The following is a 27,360-nucleotide window of genomic DNA, read 5'->3' on the forward strand; positions in this document are numbered from 1 at the left end:
GGTCTGACCCAGCCTTGGATGCTATGCAGGGGAAGAGGAAGTTCTGTCCTCCCCAGCCGGACTAGTAGCTGAGCTTGGTGTAGGGTAGGAACCACCAGCCAGGTCTTCCCCAATCCCACCTCCTGCCCCACAGTGATCTACCTTTCTGCCGGCTGCCCTGGGCACCCAAAACATACTGCTGGGGAGGGTGCATGTCTGCTCCTGTGGCTTTCCTTTGCTTCCCCACCAGAAAGTCATTTTTCTGCGGGGAAACAAAGAAATCTGGGGGGGGGGGGACATAAATTCTGCGCATGTGCAGTGGCACAGAATTCCCCCCGCATCTGAGCACTATTAATACGTTCAGTGGAATGATTAGAATTTTTGCTGTCTTTTTATCTAAACAGTCAAATGAATGCACCACAATTTATTCATCAGAACTCATTTGTAACATCATTTCATGCAATATTGATATACCTACACTAGGGCAGGAAAACTGCATGGAAAAAATCTTTAGTGATTTTTATTTTAAATTGGTATCATTTATACTGCTAACACTTTGCTCAAAGCTGGGTGCAAATGTAAAATAATCCCCACAACATCCTTGGTAAGGTGGGTAGATATCTTCAGTTTCAGATGATCATAGAATCATAGAACTGGAAGGGACCTTGAGAGGTCATCTAGTCCAGTCTCCTGCACTCAAGGCAGAACTAAGTATTATCTAGACCATTCCTGACAGGTGTTGGTCCAGCCTGCTCTTAAAAATCCCCAATGATAGAGATTTCACAACCTCCCAAGGCAATTTATTCCAGTGCTTAACCATTCTGACAGGAAGTTTTTCCTAATGTCCAACCTAAACCACCCTTGCTACAATTTAAGCCCATTGCTTCTTGTCCTATCCTCAGAAGTTAAGAACAACCATTTTTCTTCCTCCTCCTTTTAACAACCTTTTATGTACTTGAAAACTGTTATCCTGTCCCCTCTGTCTTCTCTTCTCCAGACTAAACAAACCCAGTTTTTTCAGTCTTCCCTCATACGTCATGTTTTCTAGACCTTTAATCATTTTTTTTGCCTTCTCTGGACTTTCTCCAATTTGTCCACATCTTTCCTGAAATGTGGTGCCCAGAACTGAACACAGTACTCCAGTTGAGGCCTAATCAGCGTGGAGTAGAGTGGAAGAATTGCTTCTTGTGTTTTACTTACAGTACTCCTGCTAATACATTTCAGAATGATGTTTGCGCTTTTTTTTTTGCCACAGTGTTCATGTTGACTCATATTTAGCTTGTGATCCACTATGACCCCCACATACCTTGCCGCGGTACTCCTTTCTAGGCAGTCATTTCCCATTTTGTATGTGTGCAACTGATTGATTGATTGTTCCTTTCTAAGTGGAGTACTTTGCATTTGTCCATATTGAATTTCATACTATTTACTTCATACCATTTCTCCAGTTTGTCCAGATCATTTTGAATTTTAATTCTGTCCTCCAAAATACTTTCAACCCCTCCCAGCTTGGTATTGTCTGCAAACTTTGTGTACTCTCTATGCCATTATCTAAATCATTGATGAAGATATTGAACAAAACCGATTCCTGCGGGACGCCACTCGTTATGCCCTTCCAGCATGACTGTGAACCACTCATGACTACTCTCTGAGAATGATTTTCCAGCCAGTTACACACTCACCTTAAAGTAGCTCAACCTAGATTATATTTCTAGGTTGTAGGTTGTATTTCCCTAGTTTATGATGAAACAGAAGTATACAGAAGTGAGAGATCTTGTCCAAGGCTATTCAGGAATTAGTGGAAAAACAAGGATTAAACTCAAAGGTGTATAACTCAAAGTACTGTGCTCTGTCAAAGGATACACAGTACACATCTGCACAGTAAATACAGGTGTGATTGTAGTGAGGATAGCTAGCTAGTAATAGTAGTGAAGAGATGGCACCATAGGATTCAACATAGCCTAGCAACCCAAGTACATGGCCATGGTTCTTGTCAGGCTTGTACTCAGGTTGTCTCATGCCACCACTTGTTCACTACTGTTATCCACATTGGCTAGATTAAAGTTTTAGATCTCACGCTTATTTGCTGTTTAGATGTACCTCCAGTGTAACAATCAGGAAAAATCAGGTTCTTGTCATTCTGATGCAGATTTTGTAGCATTCTGTAGTAGATTCAGAACTCAGGAACTCTCTGATTTGAAGGGCATGGTTTCTAGCAACCAAGAAGGTTGGACTTGCATAGGCTGAACTCTTAAGATGTATCTTTCTATGGAATATTTCAGATATAACTTTCACCAGAGGAGAAGCACTTTATTTTGGTAAGCTCCTCCTCCTCCGATTTTGGTTTGTATCACGCTTTTTCTATTTATAAATGCCTAACTACCTATCACTCTATTACATTTTGAGTAAAAAACAAACAAAACCCCAACAACATAGCACATGTTAAATGGATTAAAAACTGGCTGATAGGTCTCAAAATGTAATTGTCAACAGGGAATCATCAAGCAGGTGATTCCAGTGGGGTCCTGCGGGGATCAGTTGTTAGCTATTTAACATTTTTTATCAGTGACTTGGAAGAAAACATAGTCGTCATTGATAAAGTTTATACTTCATCACAAAAATTGACAGAGTGGTAAATAATGGAGAACAAGTCACTGATAAAGTGATCTGGGTTGCTTGGTAAACTGGCCATAAGCAAACAATATGCTTTGTAATATGACTAAATGTATACATATAGGACAAAGAATGTTGGCCATATTTATAGGTTGGGGGACTCTATCCCGGGAAGCAGTGACTCCAAAAAAAGATTTGGGGGTCATAGTACATAATCCAATGAACGTGAGCTACCAGTGTGATGCTGTCACTAGAAGTCCTAATGCGACCTGTGGATGCATGAATAGGGGAATTTTGAGTAGGAGTCAGCAGGTTATATTATCTTTTCGTTTTGCCCTAATGCGACTGCTGCTGGAATACTGTGTCCTGTTCTGGTGTCTTTAGTTCAAAAAGGATGTTGATAAATTGGAGAGGGTTCCGTGAAGAGCCACAAGAATGATTAAAGTATTAGTAAACATGCCTTTATAGGGATAGATTGAGTTCCTTGAGTCTATTTGGTTTAACAACAAGAAGTATAAAGTGTGACTTCGATTGGTCTATTAGTATCTATATGGGAAACAAAAATTTGATGATGGGCTCTTCAGTCTAACAGAGAAAGATGCAACACAATCTAATCATTGAAACTAGACAAATTCAGGCTGTAAATAAGGCATACATTTTTAACAGTGAGAATAATTAGCCATTGGTACAATTTACCAAAGGTCATGGTGGATTCTCCATGATTGGCAATTTTTAAATCCAGATTGGATGTTTTTCTAAAAGATATGCAGTAAGAATTATTTTAGGGGATGTACTGTGAACTGTATTATACAGGTCATATTAGATCACAATGATCCTTTCTGGCCTTAATCTCTGAAAGGTGGTGAAGATGTCACAGTTTCAGGGTAACTACACATGTATTCCTCCTCCTGTGCTCCCTTGAGGCGACCCACTTAAAGGTTTCTGGCTCCCAGCCATCATCTCTTCTAGGTGGAATCTGTCTCTGTCTGTATGTCTGTCCCTCCCCCCCTCACCCCCGACCAGGGGATTTAAGGCTGCACTGATCCCTGATCCACATTGTGATATCCTCAGTAAGCCAGTCTGCCTAAAAAGGCCAGCACCTGCACTTTGCTTTCTCTGTAAGAGCTACAAGCAGTATAATTGCCAGCAGTTACAAGGTACCACACAGTTCTTTCTAAGCAAGCACATTTATTCTTCAGATAAAACCAATAAAGAGGAAAAGATTACATGACTCTTATGGGGCCTTAATAGGCCAAAGTCTTTCCAACCCTTCCACAAAGATTGCCCCCTTCCCCCCTCTCCCCCGGCTGGACAGTCCTATCTATCTTCTGGATAAGGAAGAAGAGTCCTGAGTCATTTTAAAACTCAGCCTATTTATCCTTTGTCTCTTGGTCTCTGAAGAATCCAGTTTGAATTAATGTTCTCTCTGGGGTACAACAATCATACATAAGCCATTCATTTAATACAATGGACCCCAAAAGTACTTATTGGTAAACTTTTAATTCAATAAGGTGTCCCAAGGATATGGCAGGAAGTTGTCATTTCTGTCACAGATGTAAAGATTTAAAACAGTCATTACATTATGAATCCCCCCTAAAGCAAACAAATATATCTTAATGGCAAACTTTTGTAACTAGTTCCTTCAATAATTAGAACTTGCTTTGTCTTGTCTGTCTTTAAGCTGGCTCGTATGTGATGTAGACATTTTCTTGTCATTTATTGGATATTACTTCCACGTATTCTTTCTGTCTTGGATATGCCTAACAGGTATTGGAAAAATGAAATTATTCAAATATTGATGTCAAAAGCTGATGCTCTAAAGTGGTTCTTTCCTGCGTTCATGCTCTACTCTCCACTCATGTTAGCGTTTGATGTATTTCTTTGGGAGCACCTTATCGTGTACAGTGACTTGATCTTTTACTTACCTCGCATATTCAGTTAAAGTGCTGTCTCGCAGATAACTGGGTATTTAATTAGTAATTATAGTTCAAATAACTTCTGTTTAGGTCACTCAGCATTACCACTTACGTGTGTGCAACTATAATGGCAGATGATAGCAATATTAATCAGTCTGCAGTGGCTTTAAACCTAATTATGTCAGGTAACTTTGTAGTGCTGTTGATTAGCTGGTAGTATTTTATAGCTAATGGGTACATTTGTATAGGAAGGACTTTAGCAGTCTGTTAATATAAATGATTGTTATTTCTAAATTGCACCCGCACCTTTAATGCTTCTGTAATGCTCCGAAGAGAATATCATGTTGCTTTTTGTTCTCAGTTCCAACTATCTGCCAGGCTGTATTGTGAAAGTGGGTGCAGATGGTAAATGACTCTTTTTTTATACTTGTCCTTTGTAGACTGGATATTTAACACTGTACGTGCATGCCTGCAGCCCTTGGTTTTAGTAAAGAAAGAGGCAAATGTATTTTCTTTAATAATTCAAGTGCTTTTTAGCTGATCTTTATTTTAAATTGTGCATGTATTTGACTTTTCCAACAGAACGTGACAAGTTGTTAACTTTCTAAATATAAATTGTAGGGCAGCTTTCTTCAGTATTGTGTATTTTCCTCTCTAAAAGCGACCTGTCCAGAGTTGGCAAAAATTCTACATCTTTCAAACATACAGTTCTAAATGTTGAAGGGTAAAGATATTCAACCCTCAAACCCTACAGCACTTCCTTCAAAAGGGAGAGGAGGAACCCAACAAAAATCAAATGCATAAATAAAAATGGAGAATGGCTAGCAGCAGTACTGCAGAAAAGAATCTGGGAGTTATAGCGGTTGCAAAAAAGGCAAATATAATTCTGGGATGTAATAACAGGGGTGCTGTACCTAAGACTTGGAAGGCCGTTATTCCGTTCTGCATGGCATTGAAGAGGTCTTGGCTTTATTCTGTCCAGTTTTAGGTACCATACTTGAAGAAAGATATGAACAAATTAGAGAGATTCCAGAGGAGAGAAACAAAATTGAGAGGTTTGAAAAACATGATCTATGATGAAAAGTTGAAGGAATTGGGCATGTTAATTTCAGGGAAAAGAAAGCTGAGATGGGACAAGCCTTCAGACATATTAAGGGCTGTTATAAAAAGGATGGTGATCAGTTATTTCCAAGTCCACCAAAGATAGGACAAGAAATAATGGTCTTAATCTGCAGCCAGAGAGAAAACTGGTTTTCATAATGTGTTGGGAATGGTCTGGTGAATAGGGCATGAGACTGGGGCATCAGGAGACCTGGATTCTATTCCTGGCTCTGTGGCTGACCTGTACAACCTTGGCCAAATCACTGCATCTTTGTGCCTTTCTTTCCCCTTTCAACCTTTATTTATATTGTAAACTCTTTTGGGACTCATTTTATACACTGTGCCTGACACAGTGGAGCTCCAGTCTTGGTTGGGGCCTAAGTCAGTGGGTCTCAAACTTCGCATGCCGTGACCCTCTCACCTCCTTTCATTTAACACTATGGGAAGAAAAGGATGCTCATAACCCCTGACAACTTTTTAGGGTTCTTCTCTGCGCCGTTCCCTCCCCCCACCCCCATTCCTGTCTTGGTTGAGAATCTCTGCTGTAGCCTCCTTTATTGTAATGTGATGTGCTTGCATTCATTACAGTAGAGCAGTGGAGTGGTGAATATAAGGAACATAAATTCTCGTGATTGCTAAACTGTTGATGGCTTTGATCAGTTTCTGTTATTCTCAGATTCTAAAATAGAAATTTCTCAATATTTCACTGTGGAGTCAAAGGCCATTTACTGATAATACTAAAAGCCAGCTCTGTGCTCCAGCAGCGTTCTCTGATTGGTGCAGTGTCACCTATGTAGTGTAGTATGCTGGTGGGTTGTAATACATGAAGTCCAAATTGCTAGACATCAGGGATCCTGAAAAAAAAAGTTTACAGTAATAACCCTTTTGTCTTGTTAAATGTGGACATTATTGTATAATGCTGCTGAGTTTTTAGGTTTTGTAACTATTAATTCATTCTCTAAAGTTACCTTAGGTTTAGTTAGAATAAATATTGGAAGTGCATATTTGAAACCTTTATTTTACAATATAAATATTAAAAAATAAATTTTAAAGCCCCTCCCCAGTTTCTGGACATTCTGTAGTATGTGAGCACCAGGCTTCCCTTATACCTATTTAAATGGCCGCCTAATCTCCACATTAGAAAATTCCTAGTTTCAAAAAAGTGATTTGTCCGTACCCTGGGATGGACTCTTCACTGTGGAGTAATCCTGTTCTTTTTTTCAGCTGTGGAAGGATGTATCTTTACTTGGAAATACTTTTGGTAATATCAAGATGTCCTCTTCTGGCAAGTCACTGTATTGCCCCACTTCTCTCACTTAGTTAGCCTTTCATTATCTTTCCCCTATTAACCAGCTTCCAAAACTAATGATTTCAAGAATACTAATGATTTTGGCCATCTTTTTTGGGCCATCTTTGGTACTGTGCAAGAGTAGTCTGCTTACACCTGTTTGCAACTCTTGAGAATTCTCTCTTCATATCCCTATGCCACGGGGTTACAAAGAGTCATGGTGAGACCCATCTTGCCACTTTTCTGACTAACTTTTATATAGGCAGTAGTGTGGTTAACTCTTTATTCAGCCTATCTGGTCCACGAAGTTTTCTTTTATTTAACATAAGACTGGTGGCAGAAAAATGAGTGCCAGCAGAGGAAACTATCCTGTCTGTGTAGTTTTTTTTTTTTTTTTTTTTTGTTTGTTTTTTTTTTTTTTTTTTTTTTTTTTTTTTTTTTTGTTTCTGTGTAGGGGATAGTCTTTCTGCCCCAGGTCAGAGTTGATATATGCCTCTCCCTTTTGGATTTCTCTTCCCTGATGCCAGGCTCTTCACAAGTCCCTTGGGACCAGCAAACAGACTTTGCCACAGGGACCCTGGGAGCTAATCCCGTAGCTTGCCAAGTCTTCCCCCCTCTCCCTCAGGCCCAAGGCAGACCTTAATAGATTTTCATGGTTTCCAAATTGAGAAAACAGGGAGTGTAGATTTATTGTTTAGACTGTGTGATGAAAGTCCTCTCTGTGCAGGTTGAAGCTCTTCTCTTCCCCCCTCCTAACCCCCCTCCAAGTCAATATATATTGCACATTTTGATGTTAGAACATAGCAATTCCCACAGCGGACAGATTTCTAAAAATAGTAACTTGTGCACTCAACATCTGATTTCAGTAGGTTTTACTGTTCCAGTACTTTTATTGACATAATACTGTGGAAGTCTGGGTGGACCTTGTGTGGTGAACTCTGGGCTATTCTTCTGAAACACTGGATTTTCTAGTACAACAGTGTAAGACTGTAGTGATTTTGAATCTGTTCCAAAATAGCAGGTATGTTGGACTTTTTGAAAAAGTATTTTATCTGTATGCTTTACCGAAGATGCTAAATTGGAAGACTGTCAAATCATGAGATAAGGTCTTGGAGTCTTAATCTTGTATAAATCTTTTGGAACAATGGGCAATCAAGAATGCTATAAAGAACCCTTTTCCCAGAATTTTGATTCAAATAAAATTAAAATTGCCCTAGCATTGCATATGTAGATCGGCAGAGCACTTGTTTTCTAAGCACTTTTTTTCTTCTTGGTCGATGCCATGTCTTGCCATGAGGTTACAAACTATTCTGAACATAACCTTTAAAAAAATTAAGTTTATAATTGGGATAACTGGTGGAACTTCTTGATGGTCCCTTCTTGACGTAATTACTGCTCGCTTCTTCAGAGCAGTGAGGAGTCTATCTCAGTTCATGGATCACATATGAAACAAAGAAAAACTATTTCCTGTTGGTAAGTTTTTTCTTGGAATAGTATTGTTCTGGTATGGATGGTCTATTCTGAAGCTGTCTGGAGGATGGAGGTTATTAGATATACAGTGAGAATTAGTACCATGAAAATTGTTGCTTAGGATTTGTCTTAAAAAGCTGTTGACTCCTAGTTGTCTTCTAGTATAATTAAGCTTGGGAAATATGTCCTGGGGCTGATGGTACAAAGCTGTCTGAGCAACCAAGAGCAGATTATCCAGCAGTTAGGAGTAGGACATTTTATGATCTGTGTTCTCCTAATAAGTAATAAAAGCTGTAAGTATAGAAATAAATTTTTCTGCTTCTTGTAGATTTTTTTTTCCCCCTCCCTAATGCTCAAGAGTTGGTAGTGCCTTTCTTTCATTATCCTGAATATTGATACTCTAGTAGTTGAACTCAGTCTTCTCTGCAGACCTTCCTGGAGCTGGTTGATACTTTTTTTTCTCTCTTCACAAAGATCACCTTTACTAAAGATCATTGCCATGTGATCTGTGTAGTATATCTGGTTTTAAATCACATGCGTGTGCTATCCTTTGCTGGGTTTCGGAGGTTTTTATTAGCTCTGATAGTCTGTTGCTGAAATTCTCGTTTCTTTGGCAAGCCTTTTTTTCCCAATCCTTCTATGCTGTTTGGAGTAATGATCAATTTAATGTTTGAATAGAACAAGTTAGGCTTTTTTGCTGTATCCTGATGAAAACACTTATTTCTGAAGTTGATACAGGTCTATGGTATAGCCTATAATGGGGGTTCTCAACCTTTTTCTTTGAGTCCTCCCCCCACAACATGCTATAAAAAAATCCAAGGCCCAGCGGGGGAGGAGGACTTGAGGTTCCGGGCTGGATGGGGGGCATGTGCCTTGCGGTGTAGTTTGACTTCTGTTTTGGGGGGCAGGGGACTGTAGGGCTCGATCCAGCTCTCCATGGTGTGGTCTGGGGAGAGAGCACCATCTCTACCCCCTGACTCACCTCACAGGCCACCCAGCCTGTCTGGGTTGAGGGGGATGAAGTGCAACCAAAAACTATAACTCAAGGGGGCTCAGCTCAAAAAATTTGAAAACAGTTCATGGTGCAGGGAAAGGGGTAGCTAGGGGCCGTGTGCGGACAGGCAGGTTGCTCAGGGCTAGGAATTTTAACTGATAAGCATTAGTCTTACTGGTTAACCTGCCTTAATTGTTAAACCCCGGGCTGGCCGGCGCCAGCTAGCCTGCTGACCCCAGCGACCCCATGCCAGTCAGAGTGGCCCTGGCCCCAGCCGCGCTGGCCAAAGTTACCTGTTTAATCGTTTAAATGAAATATTTTTCAATTGTTTAAACTGGGGTGGGCAAACTTTTTGGCACGAGGGCCACATCTGGGGCCAGAAAGGACGAGTTCAGGAGGGGCCTCCGGGATGGGGCGAGGGAATAGGGGGCGGAGTGAGGGCTCTGGCTGAGGGTGCGGGCCCTGGGGTGGGGCTAGGGGGTGAGGATTTTGGAGGGCAGGAAGGGGATCAGGGCTGGGGCAAGAGGTTGGGCCGTGGGGAGAGGCTCTGGGTGGCGCTTACCTCAGTGGCTCCCAGAAGTAGCAGCCATATCCCCACTCCAGATCCTATGCAGAGCTGTGTCCAGGCAGCTCTGTGTGCTGCCTGGTCCATAGGGGCTGCCCATGCAGCTCCCATTGGCCACGCTTTCCAGCCAATGGGAACTGCGGGGGTGGTGTGCAGAGGAGAGCCCCCTGGCTGCCCCTACATATAGGAGCCGGAGTTGGGCCATGCTCCTGCTTCTGGGAGTGGCACCCGAGCCTGCTCCTCATATGGAGCACTAGAGCGGGGCAAGCCCCAGACCCCACTCCTCAGCGGGGGTTCAGGGGCTGGCTTAAAATGGTTGGGGGGCTATAGTTTGCCCACCCCTGGTTTAAACATTTAACTTTTTAAACAATATTTACATCCCTACTCACGGTGCAGGGAGGGCGTAGCTCAGGGTGAGGAGTAGCTAGGGGCTCTGCGCTGGGAGGCCTCCCCTGTGATTGCTGTTCCCTGAGGGCTCTGCGAACCATGAACTGGGTCCCCACATCCAGGCACCTCTTAGTGGCTGCATAAGCAAAGGGGGCTGAGAGCTGAGGAGCAGTTTCAATCTCAGGCAGCAGCAGGAGACAAGGGAATGCAGCAGCTGTCTTTCATGGCACCAGCCAGAGCAGTAGCTGCCCTGTACTTCCCAGCTCTGGCTTCCCATCTCCAAGCTGGCCAGGGAGTGGGGAGAGAAGGAGGGGTGTGGGTATGTGTTGAGGGTGGGTGGGTGGAGCTGCCCCCGGACTGACCTGCTCTTGCACTGCAGTTTGAATGGGGCAATGTCTCCATGCCCCAACTCCGCCCATGGGCTCAGGGCTTCTGCCCTACACGGAGCACTGGGGCTTGGGATTCAGCCCTGCCGCTCCCAACTTCAGCCCCACGTGGGGCACTGACCCTGGGAGTTTCAGCCCACAGCTCCTGGCTTCAGCCTGCGGGGAGCGCTGGGGATCGGGGCTTCAGGACTGTGGCTCCTGGCTTTTTCCCCGCTCGGGTCGCTGGTGTTTGGGCTATGGGTTTCAGCTGTGGGGCCCTGAAGTCCCCCTGAAAGGGCTTGCAGACCCTCAGGGGGCCTCGGACCCCCAGTTGAGAACTACTGGCCTATAATATGTCAGTATTTTCCAAAAAATAATTTTAATTTAGTGTTGAAGACATAATTGTACAAATATGCATAAACACACTTTTTAACTAATTTGCTATTCCCCCATACCCATTCAAAACCTGTATGCAAAAGTGTTTACTTCATATTACATAAATTAATTGCAGACTTCTGAAAGCATGTATATAGTTAGCAAATCTGATAAAAGGCACCTTATGTTAGAGTTTAAAGACATGTACATAATATTATAATATATAAACAGTACATATGTGATGTGCTGTAAAGGTTTTATTAGCCTAGCTTTGATGAAGAGCTTGTTATAATTTGTGATATCAAACCTTAAGTGTCACTGGGTCAAGATTTAATATATAATTGACACTTGAGGGATGAAAAATATTTGACAGTTCTTAATTTATTTCAACAGGTAATTTAGAATGTTAGAAGTAGCTCTGGCAGAGATTGGACAGAGTACAGGTGGTGATGCAAAATAAAGGCGTTTATCACATGGTTACAGAAATAAAACTTTATTCCATGGATTGCATGACAGGATGCCTGTGTACGCAGATAGGATTATATTTAGGTATGTCATATGGCTAACAATTCTGTTATCTTTTCTAGCTAGAGTAGAACAAATTTATTTAAAACAATAAATAAATTGCAGTTCACATTTAATGCACTTTGCTATTACATTTTCTTCCCGCTTTAGTAACACTGTCATACATTTCATGGATGTAATGATTGAACAGAGGTGTAAGAAATTCAATACTAGATTATTTGGAAAGTTAACAGCTAGAAATAATTTACTGGAGGTTTGGGAGTTCTCATTGTCACTAACTATAATACTATGTTTACCATTTTCCTAGAATTGTTCTCTGCATTACCCATCAAATGCAATTCCATGTATTCTAATCATTTGATTGTAGAGAGATACTTTAATAGAAGTTGAAATAGATACATTGCAGAACTGGGAATGGTATATTTATTATCATGTAATTGGGCAGAATTGTTAAAGGAACATGATGTGGATCAACAATAATACTTCTCAATTATGGGACTGTTTGCTGAATATACTCCATTTAGTACAAAACTGAAGATAATTAACTGGGCTCCAGTTTTATTTTTGTCTGCTTGGGGAACTCTATCTTACTCTTACAAGACCAGTGTTTAGAAAAACATACTGGGATTTCAGGTATTGGTACTGCTCTGCCAAAGTGTTTCTAGACCTCTGAGATCATGAAAGATTTAATTTTGAAATATCCTTATCCTTATTACCCTTTGGCTTTTCTTGGTTTTTTTTATTAAACACTTCAATTCCAACACAGTTTCATCCGCTGATATTTCTTGAACAGCTAAAGTTAGAGATTGTTGTACTATTGGAAATCTTTCAAATGGCATACAGCACAGGTTTCTAGCTCCAGCAGCTCTTGAGATAGCTGTCTTAAAATCATAAAGGCAATGAAGTAAGAGGGAAGCAAGACAGTAAACAAAATGTTTTTGTTTATAAAGATCTGTTATCTTCCTAATTGCCAAATCACTTAGCCTCTGCCTCAGTTCCCCATCTGTAAACTTTAGAGTACACAACTATTTTGATCTATTTGGAATCCTTTCAGACAAATAAATGTGTTAAAGGTAGAAACAAGACTGTTTCAGTATATTGTATATATCGGTATGAGAGGCTGCTCTTTTCTCTTTTGTCATTTGCCTTATCTGTAAAGGTGATTTTAAAGGTTTTTACTTAGAGTGCTGCTTATGTTGGAGGCAGATGAAACTGAAAGCCAACATGAGGGAAGATCAGAGTTGATCTGTAAGTAAACTTGACCCTTGTATCTCATGTATCTTTTCCTACAGAAATTCAGTAACATTAAATCTTTAAGCATCTATCTGTTGATATTTGTGCAATGTCTAGAAAGAGTTATGTCCAATTATATATTGTATTATAAGGAGTACTTGTGGCATCTTAGAGACTAACAAATTTATTTGAGCATAATCTTTCGAGAGCTACAGCTCACTTCATCGGATGCAGGATGTTCACAAATGGATTTTGTGGTTTCTTTCTCAAGTATTTGGTTTTCTTTGGTTTGGTGCCACCAAGTGACAAAAGTGTGTACTGCTACTTTTAATTAGCAATACACAATTTTGACCAAACTTACTTTCTTCAAAGTGATGGCACATGATGTCTGTTACGACGCAATACTGGCTTTGTGCCCAGTACACTTGTATTGCAAAATATATCACTGATAAATTAGAAGTAGAAGTAGAAATCTGTGGAATCACTCCTTTAAAATTCATGGAAATCTGCAGGATAAAGGAGTTATCAAGACAAGGATTGTTTACATCTCTCCTACTTTCTTACAAGGAAAATAATTGTAAACATTTTATTTAAAATATATTTTTTTTAAATTGGAGCAAACTTTCCATGAAGTAACATAAAAGCATTTATGCTAGAAGGACAGAGTGCCCACAGAGGAGGAATTGACTTCATGCTGTCAAAAAACTGTTCAGTTCTTTGAAAAGATATAGGTCACACACAGTGAACATTAAACCAAAGGAAAGAGAAGGGGAAACATGGCTTGTAGCCGTTGTAGAAATATATATACTTGCAACAATTCAAAAGACAATATCATAAACCAGTTTTAAAATGGAATTCAAGCAGAGATTTCATGAACCCCTTGTAGAGATAGGAGACTTTACTACCAATAGTAGGAGTGCTAATACAGACTGGGAGAACATCATGGGGACAGAAGGAGAAGGATTAAGAAATGACTGAGGCTATAGATTGCTTCAATTCTGTGTTATCAGTAATTTGTTTATAATGAATACAATATTTCAACACAGATGAGTTAATAAAGAAGCATGGATTTCTAATGATGGTACTACCAAAAAACATGGTTGACTTTATCTTATTTTCCGACATTGTCCTACAAGTGTACTAGACTGCAGGGTCTACAGAAGCTTGATCTGGCTCGACAGTTGGGCAGAGATCACTGCAGTGAAGATCCAGACTTAATACATTAAAATTTGTATGTGTGGGGTGTAGAGTTGAAGCTTTGAAAATACAGACACTGTGGTGACCGTTCAGAATGTCATTGGCTGTTTTGTCCCCCCTCTTGGACCTAGAGGACACAACAGTAGAACAACTCTGGGCACAAATGAAGGATGATATTCATGCCAGGAGCAAGTAAGTTTTAGGGATAAGGTTATATGCAAAAGGAAAGACTGCGTGACACCAGAAATTGAAAACCTATCAAGAAGACAGGAAGACTATCCAGAACATTTGAAAGCTAAAGATTGTTTTGAGTGGAAGAACAAATTCTGGACAGCTCAGTGAGGAATGAAAAAGAATAGTTTCAAAGGCTAAGAAAGACTGGCTTGAGAGAGATGGTGAAGAGCTGGAATGATGCTTTCAACAAAAAATAAAGCAAGAGGTCTTTTTCAGAAAGTCAGATGACTTCTTTGCTAGTAAACATCAAAAATCAAGAAACAGGCTATACTAGTAATTATTGCCGAGGCATCAAACCAGTAAACTGTTTCACAGATTCATAGATACTAAGGTCAGAAGGGACCATTCTGATCATCTAGTCCGACCTCCTGCACAGCGCAGGCCACAGAATCTCACCCACCCACTCCTATGAAAAACCTCACCCATGTTTGAGCTATTGAAGTCCTTAAATCATGGTTCAAAGACTTCAAGGAGCAGAGAAGCCTCACTCAAGTCATCCATGCCCCATGCTACAGAGGAAGGCAAAAAACCTCCAGGGCCTCTCCAGTCTGCCCTGGAGAAAAATTCCTTCTCGACCCCAAATATGGCAATCAGCTAAACCCTGAGCATATGGGCAAGATTCACCAGCCAGATACTACAGAAAATTCTTTCCTGGGTAACTCAGATCCCATCCATCTAATATCCCATCTCAGGGGATTTGGCCTATTTACCCTGAATATTTAAAGATCAATTACTTACCAAAATCCCATTATCCCATCATATCATCTCCTCCATAAACTTATCGAGTAGAATCTTAAAACCAGATAGATCTTTTGCCCCCACTGCTTCCCTTGGAAGGCTATTCCAAAACTTCACTCCTCTGATGGTTAAAAACCTTTGTCTGATTTCAAGTCTAAACTTCCTGGTGGCCAGTTTATACCCATTTGTTCTTGTGTCCACATTGGTGCTGAGCTGAAATAATTCCTCTCCCTCTCCTGTATTTATCCCTCTGATATATTTATAGAGAGCAATCATATCTCCCCTCAACCTTCTTTTAGTTAGGCTAAACAAGCCAAGCTCCTTAAGTCTCCTTTCATAAGACAAGTTTTCCATTCCTCGGATCATCCTAGTAGCCCTTCTCTGTACCTGCTCCAGTTTGAATTCATCCTTTTTAAACAAGGGAGACCAGAACTGCACACAGTATTCTAGGTGAGGTCTCACCAGTGCCTTGTATAACCGTACTAAAACCTCCTTATCCCTACTGGAAATGCCTCTCCTGATGCATCCCAAAACCGCATTAGCTTTTTTCACAGCCATATCACGTTGGCAGCTCATAGTCATCCTGTGACCAACCAATACTCCAAGGTCCTTCTCCTCCTCCGTTACTTCTAATTGATGCGTCCCCAACTTATAACTAAAATTCTTATTATTAATCCCTAAATGGATAACCTTACAGTTCTCACTATTAAATTTCATCCTATTACTATTACTCCAGTTTACAAGGTCATCCAGATCCTCCTGTATAATATCCCGATCCTTCTCCGAATTGGCAATACCTCCCAGCTTTGTATCATCTGCAAACTTTATTAGCACACTCCCACTTTTTGTGCCAAGGTCAGTAATAAAAAGATTGGTCCCAAAACTGATCCCTGAGGAACTCCACTGGTAATCTCCCTCCAGCCTGACAGTTCGCCTTTCAGTAGGATCCGTTGCAGTCTCCCCTTTAACCAATTCCTTATCCACCTTTTGATGTTCATATTGATCCCCATCTTCTCCAATTTAACTAATAATTCCCCATGTGGCACGGTATCAAATGCCTTACTGAAATCTAGGTAAATTAGATCCACTGCATTTCCTTTATCTAAAAAATCTGTTACTTTTTCAAAAAAGGAGATTAGGTTGGTTTGGCACGATCTACCTTTTGTAAAAGCATGTTGTATTTTGTCCCATTTACCATTGACTTCAATGTCCTTAACTAATTTCTCCTTCAAAATTTTTTCCAGGACCTTGCATACTACAGATGTCAAACTAACTGGCCTGTAGTTACCCGGATCACTTTTTTTTCCTTTCTTAAAAATAGGAACTATATTAGCAATTCTCCAATCATTCGGTACTATTCCTGAGTTTACAGATTCATTAAAAATTCTTGCTAATGGGCTTGCAGTTTCAGGTGCCAATTCCTTTAATATTCTTGGATGAAGATTATCTGGGCCCCCCGATTTAGTCCCATTAAGCTGTTTCAGTTTTGCTTCTACCTCAGATACGGTAATATCTACCTCTATATCCTCATTCCCATTTGTCATGCTACCATTATCCCCAAGATCCTCTTTAGCCTTATTAAAGACTGAGGCAAAGTATTTGTTTAGATATTGGGCCATGCCTAGATTATCTTTAACCTCCACTCCATCCTCAGTGTTAAGCGGCCCCACTTCTTCTTTCTTAGTTTTCTTCTTATTTATATGGCTATAGAACCTTTTACTATTGGTTTTAATTCCCTTTGCAAGGTCCAACTCTACTCGACTTTTAGCCTGTCTCACTTTATCCGTACATGTTCTGACCTCAATTAGGTAGCTTTCCTTGCTGATCCCTCCCGTCTTCCACTCCCTGTATGCTTTCTGCTTCTTCTTAATCACCTCTCTGAGATGCTTGCTCATCTAGCTTGGTCTACAACTCCTTCCTATGAATTTTTTCCCCTTTCTTGGGATACAGGCTTCCGATAGCTTCTGCAGTTTTGATTTAAAGTAATCCCAGGCCTCCTCTACCTTTAGATCCATAAGTTCTTCAGTCCAATCCACTTCCCTAACTAATTTCCTTAATTTTTGAAAAGTCAGCCCTTTTGAAATCAAAAACCCTAGTTGCAGATTTATTTTTGTTAATCCTTCCATTTAGTTTGAACTGAATTAGCTCATGATCACTTGAGCCAAGATTGTCCCTTACAACCATTTCTTCTATGAGGTCCTCTCTACTCACCAAAATTAAATCTAAAATGGCATCCCCTCTAGTCGGTTCAGCAACTACTCGATGAATGAATCCATCAGCTATCGCATCTAGGAAAATCTGAGCCCTATTATTATTACTGGCACTGGTCCTCCAGTCTATATCTGAGAAGTTAGTCTCCCATGATCACGCAGTTTCCATTAGTATTTACTTTATTAAAGACATTAAAAAGGGCTCTATCCATATCCAAATTAGATCCCGGAGATCTATAGCACACCCCAAGCACTATCGTAGGAGGGGCTTTACTAGTTATCTTCCCCAATGTAATTTTTGCCCAGACGGACTCTCTTATCCATTGCATCGCTTCTTATTTCTTTACATTCTACCTCATCATTGATATACAATGCTACTCCACCCCCTTTACCTTTGTTTGTCTTTCCTAAAGAGCACATACCCTTCAATACCTGTAGTCCAGTCATGACTACTATTCCACCATGTTTCTGTTATCCCTATAATATCTGGTTTCACTTCCTGGATCAGTAGCTCTAGATCCTCCATTTTGTTACCTAGGCTCCTCGCATTGGTGTATAAACATCTTAATTTTTGCTTTTTGGCCTCGCTCACATTTTGTACCCTATTAGGCACAGTCATTCTACAGCCAGTATAACCATTAGACTAGTATCCACACCGTCCTCGCTCCTTATATACATTCTCCTACCCACGGCTGTATCCTTTCTTACTTCGTCTTCTTCCCTCTCAATGCTAAAATCTGGTGTGGAGATTTCCTGGACATCTCCCAACCATCTCCCCCTAATTCCTAGTTTAAAGCTCTCTTTATTAGTTGTGCCAGCCTCGATCCTAGAAGTCTATTTCCTTCCCTACTCAGATGAAGTTCATCCCGAGAGAACTGTCCTATGTCCGTGAATGCCTCCCAGTGGCCATACATCCCAAAGCCCTCCTTATAGCACCACTGCCTAAGCCATCTGTTGACAGTCATAATCTTGTCACACCTTTGTTGCCCTTCTTTAGGAACAGGAAGGATCCCGCTAAAGATCACCTGAGCCTCAATTTCTTTAAGCGTCTTCCCCAGCCTAGCATAGTCTCCCTTAATACTTTCCAGCGAATCTATCCGTATCATTTGTTCCCACATGAAGGATAATTAGGGGATTCTTTCCCGCTCCCTTTAGGATCCTTTTCAACCTCGGGTCTACATCCCGTATCTTAGCACCCGGAAGACAGCACACCCTTCTATTCTCAGGATCAGCTCTAGTTACAGGCCTGTCTATTCTTCTCAATAAAGTGTCCCCGATCACATAGACCTGCCTTTTCCTGGTGACTGTGCTATTCTCCAGTCTCTCCCCTGTTCTCTCTGGCTGCAAGTTCTTTCCATTCCTATTTTCCCTTATAATCTTCTTCAACCCATCCTGTATCCTCCTGGGGCTCATATTTGGTGTAGTCTCCCTTGACTCTTCTGCTTTTCCTATAGGACTAGCCTCTCTTCTTCCTTACCCTTCCACCTTCAACAAGTACCTGCTGAGCCCCTTCTTCATTTTCCAACTCTGCAAACCTATTCCTAAGCTCTGTTTCTCCTTCACTATCCCGTCTTTTCCTCTGCCTGGTTCTTTTAGTCACATGTTTCCACTGACCACTTTCCTCACCCAGTCTCCCCTCAAAATTCCCCAGCCCTGCTTCCATCCGTGAGTCTGAGCTTTTCCCTTCAGATACCTCATATCTTTGCTCCATCATCTGCTCAAACCCCTTCCTAAACTCAACGAGACTTTCCACCTGCATCTCAAAACCTCGGATCTTTTCCTCCATCAGCTCTATGAGACGACATTTCATGCAGAAAAAACTCTTACTGGTTCCCCCCTCCAGGATCATGTACATACCACAGCTTCCACATCCAGTCATCCTCAATGTGTCTTCCACTGCAGGAGTCACTCCCACAGCTGCCTCTGTATCTGTCATCTCCTTCCCACCTAAATCCTGTTAATCTGGGAAACACAAGCCACACCAAAAAGACCACCCCCCCCCAGCAAAAGCAAACCCTAAACAAGCACCACAATACAAACTCCCACTCAAACTCCCCTGTTTAGAGCTGTGTTTGCTAGCGCCTGTGCCACTGCAGCTGTCTGTGCTGCTGCCTGACTGGGTGGCTACCTTTATAGGACCCCAGTCAGAAGCCCCACCCCCTAATCAGGGCTCAGCTGCTCTCCCAGCACAAAGCCCCTACACACACACAAATACTAAAAATACAAAACCAAGTACAACTACCTTCTCCTCCAACAGAACTCCCACTCAAACTCCCCTGTTTAGAGCTCTGTTTGCTAGCTCCTGTGCCGCTGCAGCTGTCTGTTTCTGCTACCTTGGTTCTATCATAAAATGACAACTGCTATAAAGAAGACATCAACAAGTGGATCGCTACTGCCAGCAGAATATTTGCGTGCCTGAATAAAAATATTTGGTATCTTAAATCAGTGTGTCTGATAACTAAAACCAGACTATATGCAATGTTCAATGTACCCACATTACTTTATGGTTGTAAAATATGGGTACAGACCATGTCTGGAGCAAAAGCTGTAAACACTTGAAGTGAGGTATCTGTGTGGTATCGTATATGTGAAAAAAAACTAGATGGATAGAAATGACATCTGTAGTAGACTGAAAGTGCAGTGGATGGCTACAGCCATCTAAAGGTGCGAACTACAATGATTTAGCCATTTTGCTAGAATGACCCCCAACTGCCTAAAATTGTTCTGTATGGAAGAGTATATGGAAAGAGGCATGGGCGTTCAAGGAAACTGTGGTATAACATGGTATATAGAACCATCTAGGTAGGCAACAACACAACAGGCTCAAAATGGATGTGGATGGAATCTGCTTATAACCTCTCGACCCTATCCAATCTTGATACTGGAAAAAGAGATAGTGATGGTGAAGAAATTGGAGAGTAAGAAGTTTCAAAATCTTTAGACATAATATCAATAGAAATCCAGTGTGCAAAAGTTCTTAAGGCAAAGTGGGGAACATTCTCTGTCCCTACCATCCATATCATGTTCAAATATGGCAGTATGGGTTTAGATCAAGCTTATTTAAAAACAACAACAAAAACCCTATGCTAAGACCAAACATAAAAATACTCTGCTCAAAAGAAAATTCTTGAGGAATTTGAATGAGTGAAAATGGGGATTATAATCGAAGCATAGTTGTAATGTTGGCTATGGAGTTTGCATTTTTAATAATGATAAAATTATATACGCTGATAAATTAGTGTGTGAATATTTTAAAAAAATCCTGTATTTCCTCTTCAAGTGCTTGCGCATGTCCGTTCCATTGTAGGTGTGCACGCTCCCACGTGGTTGTCGGAGACTTTTGCCTTCACGGTATCCGTAAGGATGGCTGTGGTGCTTTCGGTGTGGTATATCGGGCGCTGCCTACCTATGCCCTTTCAGTTCCTTCTTAGTGCACATGGTGGTTAGTTGGAGCGCGCCTCTCCATTGCTTCGCAAGTGGTTCAACGATTGTTCTTGCCTCGTTAAGAGCTCTTTGGGCTTTGTAAATAGTTTTCATTGTTTCTTTCTAGTTGTAGTTAGTTAATAGTTAGAGTCCCCAGTGGGACTTTACCCCAGGCGGGGCATGCCTCAGTCCTCTGGGTTCAAACCTTGAATGGACTGTAACAGGCCTATGCCTGTTAGCGATCCCCACAGCAGCTGTCTCAAGTGCTAGGGTGAATTGCACATCAGGGAGAAGTGCTGTATCTGTAAGAACTTTTGGCCACAAGCTCAGAAAGAGCTGGATATTAGACTTCGAGCTCTTCTCATGGAGTCTGCTCTTTGCCCAGTGTCTGAGCCCTCCTGCCAGGAATCGGCAAGTACTTTGGTGTCAGTGTGTAGAGCACACCTGGCACCGGGCTCTGCTCAGCACTGATCAATTTCCCCAGAGCCTAAGAAGAAGGCCCAGAAGCACAGCTCCCCGGCACCAGGCAAAAAGGCCCAAGGGCCTTTGGGCAAGGGACCTGGTTCAGCCTGCCCGGCCATTCCAGAGCCGTGAATGCATGCGTTTCCGGCTGAAACTCTTGGCCACTTGAAAGGTCCATCACTGACTCAGGGGAGCGATTTAGGACCCAAGTGCCACCATCTGCACTGGCACCTGTGCCCAGGCCTCCCTGGCGCAAAGAGAGCAGAGACCTCCACCATCACTGCTTCCTGCTGCGCAGATGGTGAAGGCTCCCCAGAAGGGCAAGACAGCCGCTGTGACCTTAGGGGGGGTAGCGGAGCAACGTCAATCTTCTGAGACAAAACAGCGCTCCCCACCCCAGTGTCGAAAATCCCCAGAGCCGCACCCCAGAGCCTCTGGTGCTTACCGCCATGGTTGCTGGCACCGCAGTCACAGCTACCCAGGCAAGGTTCACCTACAGATCAACATCAGTCTCTGTACTACCTGCACTGCTCGCCTTCTGACCGGTCTACATCGTATTGCCGTTCCCTATCGCCTGCCACATGGGAACGATCCCCATCCAGGCTACAGTCTCTAAGACATTGCTACCGTTAGCCCCGGTACCGCACCAATCATCCCGCTCTCGTCACCAGTCTCCGGCGGCGACTGTCAGCAGACACACACGGGCATCAACAATTCCTCCATGGTTGCTGGAAGGGGATTCCTCCAGCACAGAGGCCTGGTTTAGCCTCTCGTCCAGATCCCATCGGTGTAATTGTGGCCCTGACACCTCATCGGCCGCAACATTGCAGCAATGGCACCAAGGACAGTGGCCAGCTCAGGGGCCTTATTGGGACTCATGGGGAATGATGGTCATGGCTATGTCCCCTTCCCAGTGATCTTCAGCTGCCGACTCGGAGCAACAGCAGACAGCACCGGCTGTGCCAGCGGAACTGGTGATACCAACGGGCTCAGTGCATGCCAATCGCTGAGAGGCCAGGCTTGAGGAGGAGGTACCCAAGAGCTAGTCTGCCCGCTGACTTCAAGGAGCATCAGGCTCTGCTCTAGAGAGTGGCAGACAATCTGGGCTTGGAGGTGGGGGAGATGGCTGAGCAGACTAACTCATAGTTTAATGTCTTCTCCGCTTCCACCCAGCCTACGTCGCTTTGCCAGTCCACGAAGGGGTCTTAAACATTGCCACGGTCCTGTGGCAAACTCCCTAGTCTATCCCTCCCACTTCCAAGAGGGTAGAGAAATAATACTTTGTCCCAGCTAAAGGGTTGGAGTATTTATACACCCACCTACTCCACGGGGTCGTTGGTTGTCTCTGCCGCCAATGAAAAGGACAAACCACTCCGGTCCTCCTCTACTCCCAAGAATAAAGAGGCCAAAAGACTGGATCTCTGTGGGAGAAAAATTTATTTGACCTCCAGCCTACAATTCTGGGTGGCAAACCATTGCCCTCCTGGGCAGGTACAACTTTAACTTGCAGGATACCCTCTGCAAGTTTCAGGAGTCCCTCTCATAAGGATTAGCCCAGGAGTTCGGCACCCTGGTTGAAGAAGGCACAGCGGCAGCCACGTGCTTCCTACAAATGGCCTGGGATACGTCAGACTCTGTGGCTCAGGTAGTCGCATCGCCAGTGGTGATGAGACGTAACTCATGGCTACAAATGAGTAGAGCCTCTCGCAGGAGATGGTCTTCAGTCCCAGACCTCCCCTTTGACAGGATTGGTCTCTTCATGCAGACTGACACCAGGCTGCATGGGGAGAAGGATACAAAGGCTGCCTTTTGTTTGTTGGGCATACTTATGCTGCAGCCTGCTCAGAAGCCTTTCTGGCCTTCCCCGCCCCCAAGGCTTAAACAGCCCCGACCAGGGTTCTGTAAGAAGAAGGGACAGTAGGTGTCGCCCTTCTTCTTCCCGCTCGCCTGCGCCTCCTGGGTCCTCTAAACACCTTGGGGGCCAGAAGTGTTTGTTTTGAGGGTGCGCCTGGGAGCGATTTCCCAGTTAGTTCCCCGGATCCTTTCTGCCCCTTCCTGGATCGCCTTTGACTTTTCCGTTTGGCCTGGTAAAGGGTAACCTCAGACCACTGGGTCTGCAACCTTTCATGGGTCTTTCTCCCCTCCCTTATTTTAAACTTTCAAAAATTGGCTAACTACATTCTTCAGGTGGCAAACTTGAACATTAGTGGATCTCAGTACTCAGTTTTCTTGTTGCTATTTGAAACATACGCATGCTTAATTAAACTTACCAGTACATAAGTTTAACACTGCAATTTCATAGTCATGGGCAGAAAATTTAAGGTCAGAAGGGACCAGATCTTCTAATTTTATCTCCTGTATATCAAAGACCACTAAATAATAATATAGCCAAGCCTCACCACCAGAATTAGACCAAAGTAATAAAGTATTAAAGCTCTCAGTTGGCTGAACTATTGTGTGCCACACATGGAGAACAGGAGGGACCAATTGGGGATGCACCAATCCCCAGGCCACTGCAATGGCAGAGAAATCAGTTTAACTACATGGTCCCATAGAAAATTGATTTTTTTTTTCTGGGTAAAGGGGAGAAAGGGTAAGGGTTCTTTTATCATTCATATATCATTTTGCTTCTGTATTGGAGAGAATTCACAAGGTAGTGCCCACTCTGAGAACACATGAAGAAAACAACAAGGAGCTTTCTGGCTTTTTAGCAGTTTCTTTCAGCCAGTTTGCTTGCTTGTTTCTCTCCTCTCCTCTCCTCTCCCTAATGGCATGCAATCCAGAGTCAAGATGCAGGTCCATAAGATGGAAAGGAAATATTTGGATTGTACACTGTATAAGGCAGGTGTCATGTGGGCGGAAAATTGTATGTGATTATGTAACCAAAGATTGTCATAATGAATACACACAAGGAGCAGAATTTTTGCATTTCATAAAAACATAATGGCCATACTATGTCAGACCAACGGTCCATCTAGCCCTGATATTCTGTCTTTTGACAGTGGTCAGTGCCAGATGCTTCAGGACAACAAAGCAGGACAATTATTGAGTGATGTTGTCCTGTCCCAACTTCTGGCTTCTGCAACTTGACTTTGCATCCTTAATGTTCTAACAGTTTTTAATGTAGTTAAATAAAAAGCTGGCTGATGTACTATAATTAAATAGAACTGACACTTTTTGCACTGTATTGGGCCACTGAGAGGTTATCATGGGGTGTCAGTTAGAATAAGAGACGTTCGTTTAATGTAAATCCAAGTTATAAACTATTAGAACTTTAACTTTTCTTGTGTCTCTTTTGGATATGTTCCTTCTGTCTTGAGTTAAGATTCACTGTATATCTTGCATCACTGAAGTTCCCAAGAGCCTTTGCTTTGTACCTCCAACTTCAACATTGCACCTCATAGCCATCATCCCTCTGCTTGAAATGGCACTGTACTTTCTCTGAAGTCCGTTGGCATTGCTGCTTAGAGTGGTGACTCTTGAAAAAATCATTCCTGTCCATTATAGGTTGTGTTCCTTTTTGGTCATCTGCTATTTGAGATCTCCTTAAACGGTTTATTGTAGTGCTTGTCCTCAGGAGCTGCTCCATTCAGCTGCTCAAGGCATGTTGTAGGGCTAGAGTAGTAATATCGCTGCAAATCGCTGATTTATTAAAACCCAGGAACAAATGGGTCTATCCTGGCTCTGTGCCAGTTTTTAAACAGTGATGGGGCTATCCAGTCAATTCTGGAGCAGTGGAGGGCATACAGGTATACAGAAGGGTCAGTCATAGATACCTGCTAACCAGTGTGGGTTAGCAGTTGGAGGATTGCCCAAGTAGTGCACAGCGTCATTGTGGGCACAAGAACAGCAGTCTGCACTAACTCATTTTGCACTGAATTTAGTATACTTTTGAAGAGCACTCTCAGAATTCATACCAAACAGTGACTTAGCGTGCTTTAAGGGTTTACATCCGGGGAGGGCAAGCTACGGCCAATGGGAATGGGGAACTGCGGCCAATGGGAGCTTCGTGGGTGGTACCCAAAGGCGAGGGCAGCATATGGTGGAGCTGCCTGCCCCGCCCCACACCACCCCACCACACCCCCAGGAGCCACTGCCGGACATGCTGGCCACTTCTGTGAGTGACACAAGGCCAGGGAGCCTGCCTTAGCCCCGCTGCGTGCCGCTGCCACCCCGGAGCTGCTCGAGGTAAGTGGTGCCGGCCCAGAGCCCAACCCCCTCCTGCACCACAACCCCCTCCTGCACCACAACCCCCTGCACAGAGCCCCCTAAGCCCTGCCTTGAGCCCTCTGCCCTGAGCCCCCTCCTGCACCCCAAACCCCTGCCTTGAGCCCCCTCCTGCACCCCTTGCCCTGAGCCCATTCCTGCACTTACTCCCACACCCCGCAGTGCCTCCCACACCCCAGCTTTGTGCCCCAGCCCTACATTCATGGCCCCACATACAATTTCCCCACCCAGATGTGGCCCTCGGGTGAAAAAGTTTGCCCACCCCGGTTTGCATCATGCATATGCAAGCATTTTCAGTCTGCATTAATGTGAGTAGTACAGACTAAACTTGTGTAAACAAGCCCTGTGTGCTGGTTCACCTCTCTCCTGCTAGTCTGGGAAAACAAATTAAGACTGAGTCAAATTTATCTCTTGTCCATGAGTGCAGAACTTTACCGTTAAATCAGCATGCTGGTTCATTTTAGTGCTCTTTATGAACTGAAGGTTTTATAGAGCAGAAGGAATTGACATGTAAGAAAATATGCATTCATAAGTATGAATACAGAGCTACTGTCAGCAAAATGTAAAATTACTTCATTAAAACGCCGCTTATGCCCATTTCCTGTTCATTCTTTTAGATCACTTTCCCATCCCACCACTAAAATATTCATTTTCAAAAATTATAATTTGTGTTCACTGAGTATCCAGAAATGAGGTTAATGAAACAGGAGACATGGCCATTGCCCTGAAGACCTTACTATCTAAAATCAAAACACAAGAGTGAGCAAACAGTGGCAAGAGAATACCAGGATTACAAAAATTAGGTCATGTAGTATCTTAGGTAGTAGTATCATTTTCTAAAAAAAAAATTGTGGGATTTATGCTAATTCTGATTAGTGGGGAAGAAAATGAACTAATAGATTGGTGTGAGTGATGGGGTAGGGAAGAAGATGGGGTGGGGGAAGGAGAGAGGTGAAATTGTGTGGTACTAGTAAGGACCCAAAGAACTAAAACAGGATGTATGTGTCCCGTCCTGTCCCTCCCCCCAATTTAAATAGTGTCCTCTTTATTGTTGGATCTGGGGGGTGGGGGGCCCAGCAGCTCTGTCATGGGATGCATGCCTGGAGTGTCGTCTGTCACCAGAAAGGGGGGTGGGGAGCGGAAGCTGAGACACAGCCACAACAACAGGGGAAGGGGGGCCTGGACTCGTGGGTTCTTTACGCCCCTCCAGAGGGAGCTCAGCTCTTCTGCAGGCCTGGAGCCAGCCACACTAGACTCCACAGGATGGGTGCAGGCAGCAGGGGGGTCGGGGGCAGAAGGGGGGGAGAACCCCACATTTAGTAGGCGTGGTTGGAGATGAAGAGGGACTCGCTGGTAGCAGCTCTGCCCTGGCCACTTGGGGGTGTATTTCCCCTGGCAGGCGAGGCTGTTAGCTAGGGCCCGTTTGATGTACTCCTCCTGGGCGTTCTTGGCGTTCTCCTCCTTGCCGGCCCAGACCTTGGGGGCAGAGGCCTGCTGGGCGTGGCTGTAGGAGAAGGTGAGGACGCAGGGCTTGTGCAGGGGGGACTTGTTGATAGCATTGAGGTTGAGCGAAGCCTCCTCGCTCTGCCCACCTGACAGAAAGCTGATGCTGGGCACAGTGGGTGGCACAGCATGGTGTGGCGCAGGGCGGTGACGGTTGCCATGGCGATCTCCTCCTGGCTGTACTACTTGGTGCAGGCGTGGCTGGCTGTCACCATGTTGGGTTTCAGCAGCGTCCCCTCCAGGTAGACGTGGCGGTCGCTCAGAGCCTTGTACATGGCTGCCAGCACCTTCTTGGTGATGTACTGGCAGCGTTTCAGGTCATGGTCCTCATCGGTCAGAATTTCTGGCTCCACAATGGGCATGATCCCGTTCTGCTGTCAGATGCTGGTGTAGTGAGCCAGGACGTTGGCGTTCTCCAGGACGGCCAGGTGGGAGGGGGTGTGCTCAGATATGTGAGGCAGGAGAAATAACTGATTGCATTCTACATAGAAGCAGCAGTTAATCAGTAATTAGGTGGAGTCTCTAGATGCCTGGTGGAATCAGGTGCTTGAGTGG

At 43.4% G+C, this 27,360-nt stretch overlaps 1 protein-coding gene and 1 pseudogene across 3 annotated transcripts in view; one reads left to right on the plus strand and one right to left on the minus strand.

Moving 5' to 3' along the window:
• The window catches only part of ANKRD28 (ankyrin repeat domain 28), a 238,938-nt gene that overhangs the window by 27,500 nt on the left and 184,078 nt on the right, over nucleotides 1-27,360 (plus strand). The window lies entirely within an intron of this gene.
• On the minus strand, nucleotides 26,331-27,280 carry LOC119852133 (annotated as a pseudogene).

Source organism: Dermochelys coriacea, chromosome 2 (genome assembly GCF_009764565.3).
Source record: "Dermochelys coriacea isolate rDerCor1 chromosome 2, rDerCor1.pri.v4, whole genome shotgun sequence".
NCBI lineage: Eukaryota > Metazoa > Chordata > Testudines > Dermochelyidae > Dermochelys > Dermochelys coriacea.